Consider the following 11486-nt stretch of genomic DNA (forward strand, 5'->3'; position numbering starts at 1 on the left):
CTCCTTCCTTGTAGATCTCCGATATAGAGAAAAAATGAAGAAAAAATAAGCGAAAAGGAAAAGAAAAGAAATGGTCTTATCTTATTTTTCTTTCTGTCTTTTCTTTGTTTTTGTTGATTTTTCCTATTTCTTTCGATTTTTCCTCCGTTCTTTCCATCCTTAGGAGTCTCGATCGGGTGGGAGGTTTGGAGCAGCTGAATAAGATCCGACCAAGTTGATCTAGGTGACAGGCAGTTAGATGCTATGGTGATGAGTGGATGGATGATGATCGATCTAGACATGATGGCCCGTCTCAACAGCCTCTCGGATGCTATCCCCAACTCCATCCTTTCCCTTTGCATCATTCGAGAGGCCATCCGCACCAGCATCCTCTCTAAGCAATGGCGCCACTAACATCTTCCTTAATGTCACCAACCTCTTTTCCCCCTATCTCTACTTCTCTTGCTCCACACCCTGCAATCTCTTGAGAGAAGAACATCACTACCTCACCCACTAGCTCCTTCCTCTTGGTCACCAGCACTATCCTCATCCACCACTAAGAGAACCTATTAGGATTTTGTGTTGGATGTTTATATATGAGAGTTTAAAGGATATATATATATATATATATATATATATATATATATATATACATATGTGTATATACATATGTATACATATGTATACATATGTGTATATACATATGTATACACATATGTATACATATGTATACACATATGTATACATATGTATACATATATATGTATACATATGTATACATATATATATATGTATATATATGTATACCTATATATATATGTATACATATATACATATATGTATACATATGTATACATATATATATACATAGATATATATATGTATACATAGATATATATATATATATATATATGTATACCTATATATATATATATATATATATATATATATATATATATATATATATATATATATATATATATATATATATATATATATGTATGTATAGATATATAGATATATACATACACATATATGTATACATATGTATGTATACAAATGTATACATACATATGTATACATATGTATACATATATGTGTATGTATATATATATATATATATATATATATATATATATAGGTATACACACACGTGTGTGGACTGGTTTGTGGTCAGGCGTATCATTATTTGTATTCGATTAGAATCTTTTTTGGATATTTTTTCTATCATATCAGATTTTAATCGATTCAGATCAAATTGCCATTCCTAACTTCAAATTGCACATCTAGGAGTGGCTCGATTGGGATTCAGGTGATGGTAGTCGTCTTGCAATTTCATATTCATCAATTTTAACTGTAGATCATTTTATTATAGTTTTTTCATGTGACCGTCAAAATCAGATTTTAGGATTTATATATTCACTGTGTTAATATTCTTGTCCTGAGTATGTAAGGTGGTAGGAATCTTATTTCAGTTTTTTTGCCATAGAAAAAATCAGATCTATAAAGGTAACTGCCTTTTCTCCCGGTAATCTTTGGATTTTTTTTAAATATTATTTTTTTAATATTTATTTCTCAATCTACTCTTCTTTCTAATTTATTTTTCAAAATACGATCGTTTGGATGAGGTGGCATGGACGTGGTGCAATTGTATATTCAACATATGGTTTCAAATAAGGTGAATAAAAAATTTAAAATTAAAATTTAATTTTGAATTTAAAATTCAATATGCAGTTTCATTTTTTCAGATGAAATCGCATCTCTAAGATACGATTTTTTTTGTTCCTGTGCTCTCCTTTTTTTTTTTTTAATTTTTGGGGGTGCGGGAGGAGGTTTCATCGAAAATGGGGACGGAGGAGAGGGGGGTCACCGATCAGCTCGGGGGCAATGACTGGGTGGTGTGGTGCGACACCAAGGGGGGTGGGGTGCGGGCGAAGGGGGTGGGGGGTGTGCTTTTGTGTTCGTGCGAACGGCCGCTGGGGTCCGAGAGGGAGGGGAGGGGGGTGGTGGTCACGTGGAGTTGGGGGTGGATGGCGGGTGGTGGCGCGGACAGTGGTAGGGTTGCGGTGGGTGCGGTGCGGAGGTCGTGACGGATGCCTCGCGAGGGGAGAGCGGGGCGGAACGGGCGTGGGGCCGTGGCTGGTGTCTCGCGACGGTGGAACAATGTGGGGACGCAGGTGGCGCACCGAAGGGGGTGGGTGTGGGTCAACCATTGACAGAGGAAGGTTGAGGATCGGCCATGGAGTGGGAGGAAGGGAAGGGAGAAATGAAGAAAAAAAATAAAAAAAAAAGATAGATAATAAAATATTTTATTTGATTAAAAATAAAATATTATTATTTGATAAATAATAAAATATTATTATTTGATTAATAATAAAATATTATTATTTGGTTAATAATAAATTATTATTATTATTTGATTAATAATATTATTTTAAAATATATTTATCACTAAAAATAAATAAACATATTTCATTAAAAATAATAAATATATTTATCATTAAAATAAAAATTTATATAATAATAAAATATATATTATTTTAAAAATTTATATAATAATAAAATAATTATTTTAGGGGGTGATTCGTGAATTATTTTGAAGGGCAATCTGTAAATTATTTCAGAGGGCGACCCATGGGTTGTCTTCTTTTGAAAAAAAGGGCATTGGCATGACAATCCCTATGCCAAGGGATTATCTTTCTCGGTGGTCGTGTTTGCGCGGAGCAGCGGGGGGTGCAAGTGCGGGCTTCGCTAGGGTCGGGGGTGGGTGGGGGCGTCGAGGCCATGGGGTCCCTTCAAATAATATTTTTTATTAATAAAATAATAATATTTATTATTAATCAAATATTTAAATACTAATCAAATAATAATAATTTAATATTAATCAAATAATAATATTTTATTATCAATCAAATAATAATATTTTATTATTTATCAAGTAATAATATTTTATTATTAATAAAATAAAAATATTTTATTATCTATCTTTCTTTTTCTTTATTTCTCCCTTTCCTTCTTTCCATCTCTTGGTTGATCTTCCATCTTTTTCTGTCGGTGGTCGACCTACACCCACCCTCTGATGCATCACCGGTGGCCCCACCCCGTCATCGTCCTCCACACGGTCCGCTGCAGGCCCCATTCTCGTTCCTCCCCGCTCTCCCTTCGCAAGGCATCCATCGCAGTCGTCTGCATCGCACCCATCGTGGTCTCGTCCTGTTGCCGTTCGCGCTACGCCCCCCATCCACCCTTGGCTCCATGCGACCACCACCTCCTTCCATCCCCTTCCCTTCGGGCGTTGGCAGTCATCCGCACGAATACAAAAGCACACCCCCACCTCGCAACCCCCTTTGCCCTCCCTTCGGCCACTGCACCCGCACCCCATGCCCCCCTCGACGCTGCACTCCATTGCCCCCACTGCCTGGCCACTGCCCCCCAGTTGACCAGCGGCCCCCTTCCCCTCCCTTTCCGGTCCCGGCACCTTCGAAAATGAAAAAAAAAATACGGGAACCAAAAAAAAGAAACCGCATTTTGAAGATGTGATTTGATCTAGAAAAATGAAACTGCATTTTCAACATGTGATTTTAGTCTTAAATTTAAAATTAATTTAAATTTTAAATTTTTTATCTATTTCATTTGACATTGTATGTTGAACAAATCGCATATTCAACATGCGGTTTTGCCACAATCGCGCCACCCTATCCAAACTACCATATTTTGGAAAATAAGTTAGAAAGAGGGTTATATTAAGAAATAAGTATTGAAAAAAATCATATTTTAAAAAATCCATAATCTTTTATTTTCTTAAAAAATACTTAGTTAACTAAATATGATATTTTTGTCCTTTTTGGGTTGAATGTTCATGTTTTTGTCTTCTTTTTTTTTATTAAATTAAGTTTGGGCGTTTTAACTTTTAGGATGAGATCTTATTCCCAATTAGGGGCAAAAAAAAAGAAAAAAAGAAAGAAAATGGAGTAGTTGGAGAATTTCGGGCTTGCGTTGCTGATAGATAAGCCTCACGGAATCCTGTATGATGTGATTTGCAAGTAAGGATGGTAAAATCGATCCGACCCGATGGGTATGCACTTTATGCAAATCCGGTCAAACTCGAAAAATAGGGTTGGACTGGATTTGGGTTCGAATTTGAGTAAAATTCAAAAACTGTATCATGGATATGGGTAGGGTATGGGTAGTGCTGTTTTCTATTCGAACCCAAATCCGACCCGAACCTATGGGTATGGATAATATTCGAATCCATATCCGAATATATATATTTATAATTCTGTTCTGATAATTTTGTTTTAGTTGATAATATACATAAAATTATTTTAGTTATTTATATGTTCTATGTTGAATTGTAATTCTATTTTTATATTTGATTTCTATAAATCTGAACTTATAAATTATATTTTATTTTGAATTGATAATTTTATTTTGATTGATAATATGCATAAAATTATTTTGTTTGTTTATTTTTTTTAGGTATGGGATAGGCATGGGGCGGATATGGGTTGGGTATGAAAAAATAGGTTATGTATGGGTATCCTTGAATTCATTGGGTATGGGGATGAATATCTCTTTTCTTATCTGATCGGGTATCGGGTAGAGTTTGGGTATAGGATATTAAGTTCAGATTTAAAAATGGGTAGTACAAACTCGATCTTAACTTTACCCATTGCCATCCCTATTTGCAAGGAAGAGCGACGTCCTAAGGGGATGACAAGTGCTTGGCTGGGTGTATTTCAAGCATCCGATTGGATCGGTCATGTGTAGTTGGGTTTGATTGGTGGTTCCGCATGTCTTCTTTGGTGGGCTACTCCTAATATACGATGGGCTGATTTTTGCTTTTCGGAGAGTGCATTTACTGTTATGAGATTTCGTCTCACAAATCTCTGCAATATGTTGTAGGCAGCTTCCTAGTTATTTTCAATTTTGTATTTCGATAAGGCAGACTTGCTATTTTACTATAAACAGGAGAACAGACTTTACATGTGCAAAGTTAAAGCTACGTACTGTTGCGGCTTTTTTTTGGTTGGGATAGTCAGTTTGGAGTCGACTAGGTGCTGTGTCTGGATGCGGGTCGATAGAATGTCGGGAGATGGTATGCTATTGTCGGAGAAGGTGCACATAGTTAAGATCGAAGACGAGAGCGAGGAGTTGTTGGTAAATGGTGGCGCTGGTTTTCGCTCGACATCAGAAGAGAGAGACCTATAAAGGAAGTCTCGTCGGATGTGGCTCCAACGAAAATCCTCTGACGCTCAAGTTAGTGAGGTGATTCAATATAGTATAAAGAACAGCAGAGTTTTGGCACTGTGTTGGCCAATATACCTGGAGGGATCCTTGCTTACCTTTATTTATAGAGGAGTAAAATGGATAGTGAGAGGATAGGTGATCATGTCAATCATATCTTGTTAGTCGTGTGGCATCGCGTGGGTGTTTTAAAATAGCTCTGACAGCAGATGTACCTTCTATTCGGTGCGCAAGTGGCCGTGGTGGTGGGCCTTATCATGCGTGCGACGTAATTGATGGCCTCGTAATATTTCATTATGGCGTGCAGACAGTCGGTTAGAATATGTTGTTTGAGCAACGTGATCTGTTGTGGCCTGTCAGGATGGCGTGATGGCCACGCCTGTTGCTTAACCATTCAATTGATGCCCATGTCAGAAAATTGATTAAAGGAGTCCATCGAGTGGTGCGATCCAATCGTCAGTTTGGACAGTCGATAAGGCATCGAGAGAGAAGTCGGCCTTCTGGTGACTTTTGATGAGATCGGCCTTGGCCTTCTGATGACTTCTGAAGTCGATCTCTGAATAACTTCTGATGAGGTCGACCTTAGTCTCCTGATGAAATCGATCTCGACCTCCCGATGAAGTCGGTCTTCGGATGACTTTTGATGAGATCAGCCTCAGCCTCCTAATGAAGTCGGTCTCGACTTTCGAATGACTTCTGATGAGATAGGCCTCAGCCTCCTAATGAAGTCAGCCTCGACCTCCTGATGAAGTCGGCCTTCGGATGACTTCTGATGAGGTTGGCCTCGGCCTTTTGATGAAGTCGGCCTTCGGATGATTTCTGTTGAGGTCGGCCTTAGCCTTCTGATGAGGTCAGCCTCGGCCTTCTGATGAAGATGGCCTCCGAATGACTTTTGATAAGGTCGGCCTCAGCCTCCCGATGAAGTCGGCCTCAGCCTTCCGATGAAGTCGGCCTCTTCGTGAGATCGGCTTCCGGATGATTTCGTGAAGGTGGTCTCCTCGTGATGATGTCGGTCTCCTCGTGATGTTGGCCTCCAGATAATTTTGTGAGATTGGCCTCCTTGTGATGATGTCGACCTCCTCATAAGGCCGGTCTTCGGATGACTTCGTGAGGTTGGCCTCCTTGTGAGGTCAGCCTCCGGAAGACTTCGTGAGGTCGGCCTCTGGATGACCTCCCTCCGGATGACTTCATGAGGTCGGCCTCCTTATGATGATGTCGGCCTCTGGATGATTTCGTGAGGTCGGCCTCTGGATGATTTCGTGAGGTCGACCTCTGGATGATGATGTCGGCCTTTGGATGGCTTCGTAAGATCGTCCTCCGGATGATTTCGTGAGATCGGCCTCCTTGTGATAATGTCGGCCTTCTTATGATGACGTCGACCTCTTCGTGAGATCGATCTCTGGATGATTTCGTGAGGTCGGCTTTCAGATGAGGTCAGTCTCTGGATGGCTTCGTGAGATCGATCTTTGGATGACTTCATGAGGTTGGCCTTCGAATGACTTTATGAGGTCAGATGACTTCGTGAGGTCAGCCTCCGAAAAACTTTATGAGGTTAGCCTCCGGAAGACTTTATGAGGTTGGTCTCCTTGTGATGATATCGGCCTCCTCGTGAGGTCGGCCTCCGAATGACTTCACGAGGTTGGCCTCCTAGTGAGGTTAGCCTCCAAATGACTTTGTGAGGTTGGCCTCCAGATGATTTCATGATGTTGGCCTCTTTGTGATGATATCGACCTCCTCGTGAGATTGATTTCTAGATGACTTCGTGAGGTCGGCCTCCTTGTGATGATGTTGGTCTCCTCACGAGATCGGTCTTTGGATGACTTTGTGAAGTCGTCCTCTGGATGACTTCGTGAGGTTGGCTTCCTTGTAATGATGTCGGCCTCCTCGTGAGGTTGGCCTCTGGATGATCTCATGAGGTCAGCCTCCGGATGAGGTCGGTCTCTGGATGATTTCGTGAGGTCGACCTCCAGATAGGATTGAAAATGATTCGATCGGTTCGGTTTTAAGTAATTTTTTAAAATCAAATCGATATTTCAGTTTAAGAGGTTCTTAAAATCAAATATTTAACTAAGCATAATCAGTTTCTTCGATTTGGTTTTGTATCGGTTCAGTTTCTTTATGTAGTTTTTTCAAGTATTTGAATGGTTTGAATGATTTTTTGGTTTAAGCGTGTTGGTCGATTTGGTTTCTATTTTTTTTCTTTATTATGATTCATAATCCAGTTAAATTTGATCTAAGTTAGATTGAAATAGGGTCAAATCAATATTTTAAATTTTTAATTCATATAGAGTACATAGCCCAACTTTGAATATACATATAACATAAGTATATATATAAATATATGAAGCATGTAATATAGATGTATATATAAATATATAAAATGATAGTATTTTAATTTTGATTTGTCGGTTCGGTTCTAATGGATCACATAGGTCAATAAACCAATAATCAAATTGAAATATCGATTTTTCTATTTTATTCAACCAAATCGAACCAGTTAAACTGTCAAATCATTATATTTGATTCGGTTTGGACGGTTTAGGTGGTTTAATCGAAATTTTTTACACCCCTACCTCCGGATGATTTCGTGAGGTTGGCCTCTGGATGACTTCATGAGGTCGGTCTCCTTGTAAGGTCGACCTCCGGATGACTTCGTGAGGTTGGCCTCGTGAGGTCAGCCTCCAGATGATTTCATGAGGTCGGTCTCTAGATGACTTTATGAGGTCGGCCTCCTTGTGAGATCAGCCTCCGGATGACTTCATGAGGTCGACCTCCGATGATGATATCGGTCTCCTCGTGACGTCGTCCCTTAGATGACTTTGTGAGGTTGGCCTCCTCGTGAGGTCGGCCTCCGGATGACTTCATGAGGTCGTCCTTGTGATGATGTCAGCCTCTTTGTGAGATCGGCCTCTGAATGACTTCATGAGGTCGGTCTCCGGATGATTTCATAAAGTCGGCTAAGCGATGAGAATCTACCCTAACACTTGCTTTCCAACTCTCGAGCTCGATTGCATAGCTTTAATTGGACGAAGGGAATTCATTGCTGCATTGATCCGGATCGCTTTTCCTGACTTGTCCTCCTTTCTGACTTATTTATTTGCATGCTTTCCTTCTCTGTTTGCTTACTTATCTTTCTGCAAAAATGACTTAGTGAAGTCGGAAAGACTAAGTAAAGTAGTCGGTTAGGAAGTTGCAGAGGATAATCAAACATATAGCCTTGAGAAAAACTTTCTAAGTCATGTAGTCAATTTTTGCAGACGAACTTGGTCAGATTGAAGTCGTAGTCATAGATTGTTCGCTGTAGATTGTTCCGTTGAACCGGAACATAGTCGACATTTGGAGGAGCTTTTCGAATCGTTGATTCATCGTTTGGAGCGGGACCTTGATGACCATCAGAGGTTGGGGCTAGGTTAATCTCGACCTCATGAGGTCGGATTCGGTTCCTTCCCGAGGTGGAGGTATTGTCCACTTTGGTGCCGCACGAGGTTTAGCCATGCATAAATGGGAGCAGCATTGCTAGCATGGGGCCGCATAAATTTGCCCTTTGGAAAAGGATGCCTCACTAAGGAGAAATTGTCCCCTCTGGCTGTGCGCACAGGGGATTAGCCATGCGTAGAGCGAACAGCGTCTCGCTGCTGTAAGGGCCTTAGGGTTTTATCATGGTGGCTTAGGAAATGGGTGGGGCAAACTGCATGCAGCCCCATTCCTATACGAGAAATTGTTTGCCTTGACAGTGTGGGCCTGGCCGCATGTGGGGCCATAGTTGCCAGCATGGGTGCAGACCGCATGTGTCTCATGGCTTTGTTTCACCTAGGTCTCGTGTGCAATATGGTGCTACGGCCCTTGAGCCTTAGCAGGCACTCTTACGATCGACGAATCCATCCATGTTCAACTCGGTGTTGTGGCCTCTTAGGGCTGCATTCGTGGTTGACAGACCCACCCCGACTTTGTCAATCGGGTGTCAGCCGACCAATGCTATGTCAGGTATTAGCCGATGAGGGAATGATTATCTTATAAAATTTTCGAGTCATCTGCCTCCCGGAGTTTTGGAGCTTAGCCATTTTGTAGGGGCCTCCTGGTGAGGTGGATTTTTTTGAATTTTTTCCTCGAATTTGTCAATCTTGTCAGAGTTTTTTCTCGAATTTTTTTCTCGACTTTCGAATGAAGTCAGCCTTCGGATGACCTGATGAGGTCGGCCTTCGGATGAAGTCGACCTTCGAATGACCTAATGAGGTTGGCCTTCAGATGAAGTCCACGTCGGCCTCCTCGTGAGGTCGGTCTTCTCATGGAGCTTGTCGAGGAGAAGGAGACTAGCAATCACTGGAGTCAATACGTGGAGCGTGCTAGGAGTCAGGATGTAGTGATCGTTGGGCAGGTCGAGAACTCGTCCGACGGGAGCATTCGATCGAACGGTGGGTCGAAGATCAGGTCCGACGATAGTGTCGGGAAGGCATATTATGCAGCGTTATCTCCTCCGGCCAGTGCTACTGTTGCTGCTAGAGATCATAGACACCTTCGTCAGATTTTTCACCTACTATATGAGAGCAGCGAACTACTGGTGGTTTGCTGTCATCGGTGATCGTGAAACGCTCGACCCTCCGTGAGTCGTCAGAGGTGCGTCACATCATGATGAGCATTGAGCAGAGTTTGTGGAGGTATTTTGTGCTCTAGTCTTGACCATAGAGGATCTTGAGAGAGAAAATTTTTTCTGCTTGATTGCCCCCCTACCTGGCGCACCATACGGCCTTTCTTCGCTTGGGGTAGCCGGCCTGGAGTCGACTAGGTGCTGCGTCTGGATGCAGATCGGTGGGATGCTGGGAGATGATGTGCCATCGTCAGAGAAGATGCACAATGTCAAGATCGAAGGCGAGAGCGAGAGGTTGTTGATGAACGATGGTGCTGGACTTCATTCGACATCGAAAGAGAGAGACCTACAAAGAAAGTCCCACCAGAGGTGGCTTCGGTGAAGACCCTCCGATGCTTAAGTTAGTAAGGTGACTCAATATAGTGGAAACAACAGTGGAGTTTAGGCATTGTGTTGGCCAACATATCTGGAGGGGTCTCTGCTTACCTCTATTTATAGAGAGAGCAAAGTGGATGGTGAGAGGATAGGTAATCATGTCAATCATGTTCTGTCAGTCGTATGGCGTCGTGTGGACGTTTTTAAATGGCTCTGACAGTGGGCGTACCTTCTATTCGGCACGTAGGTGGTCGTGGTGGCTGGCCTTATCATGCGTGCGGCATAATTAATGGCATTATAACATCCCATCATGATGCATAGCCAGTCGGTCAGGATATAGCGTCTGAGCGACGTGACCTGATGTGGCCTATCAGGATGGTGGTTCGATCGGTTGGCTGACGTCCATGTCAGGAAGTCAATTGAAGGAGCCCATCAAGTGGTGTGATCCAGTCATCAGTTTGGATAGTTGATAAGGCATCGAGAGAGAAGTCGGCCTTCTGATGACTTCTGATGAGGTCGGCCTCGGCCTCTTATTGAAGTCGACCTTCGAATGATTTTTGATGAAGTCGACCTCGATCTCCTGATGAAATCAGCCTCGACCTCCCGATGAAGTCAGCGTCCGAATGATTTCTGATGAGGTCGGCCTTAGCCTCTTGATGAAGTTGGTCTCTACCTTTAGATGAAGTCGGCTTTTGAATGACTTCTAATGAGGTCGGCCTCAACCTCCTGATGAAGTCGGCCTCAGCCTCCCGATGAAGTCGACCTTTGAATAACTTCTGATGATGTTGGCCACGGCCTCCTGATGATGTTGGCCTCGGTCTCCCAATGAAGTCAGCCTCCGGATGACTTCTGACGAGGTCGGTCTCCGGATGACTTCGTGAGATCGACCTTCGGATGACTTCGTGAGGTTGGTCTTCTTGTGATGATGTCGGCCTCCTCGTGAGGTCAGCTTCTAGATGACTTCATGAAGTCGGCCTCCTTGTGAGGTCAGCCTCCAGATGACTTCGTGAGGTTGGCCTCCTTGTGATGATGTTGGCCTTCGAATGACTTCATGAGGTTGGCTTCCTTGTGAGGTTAGCCTTCGAATGACTTCGTGAGGTCGGCCTTCAGATGACTTTGTGAGGTTGGCCTCTTTGTGATGATGTCGGTCTCTTCGTGAGATCGACTTCCGGATGACTTCATGAGGTCGGCCTCCTTGTGATGATGTCGGCCTCCTTGTGATGATGTCAACCTCCAAATGATTTCGTGAGATCAACCTCCTTGTGATGATGTCGGTCTCCTTATGAGGTTGGCTTTCAGA

The sequence above is a fragment of the Elaeis guineensis genome, chromosome 5, assembly GCF_000442705.2.
Source record: "Elaeis guineensis isolate ETL-2024a chromosome 5, EG11, whole genome shotgun sequence".
In the NCBI taxonomy this organism is placed as follows: Eukaryota; Viridiplantae; Streptophyta; class Magnoliopsida; order Arecales; family Arecaceae; genus Elaeis; species Elaeis guineensis.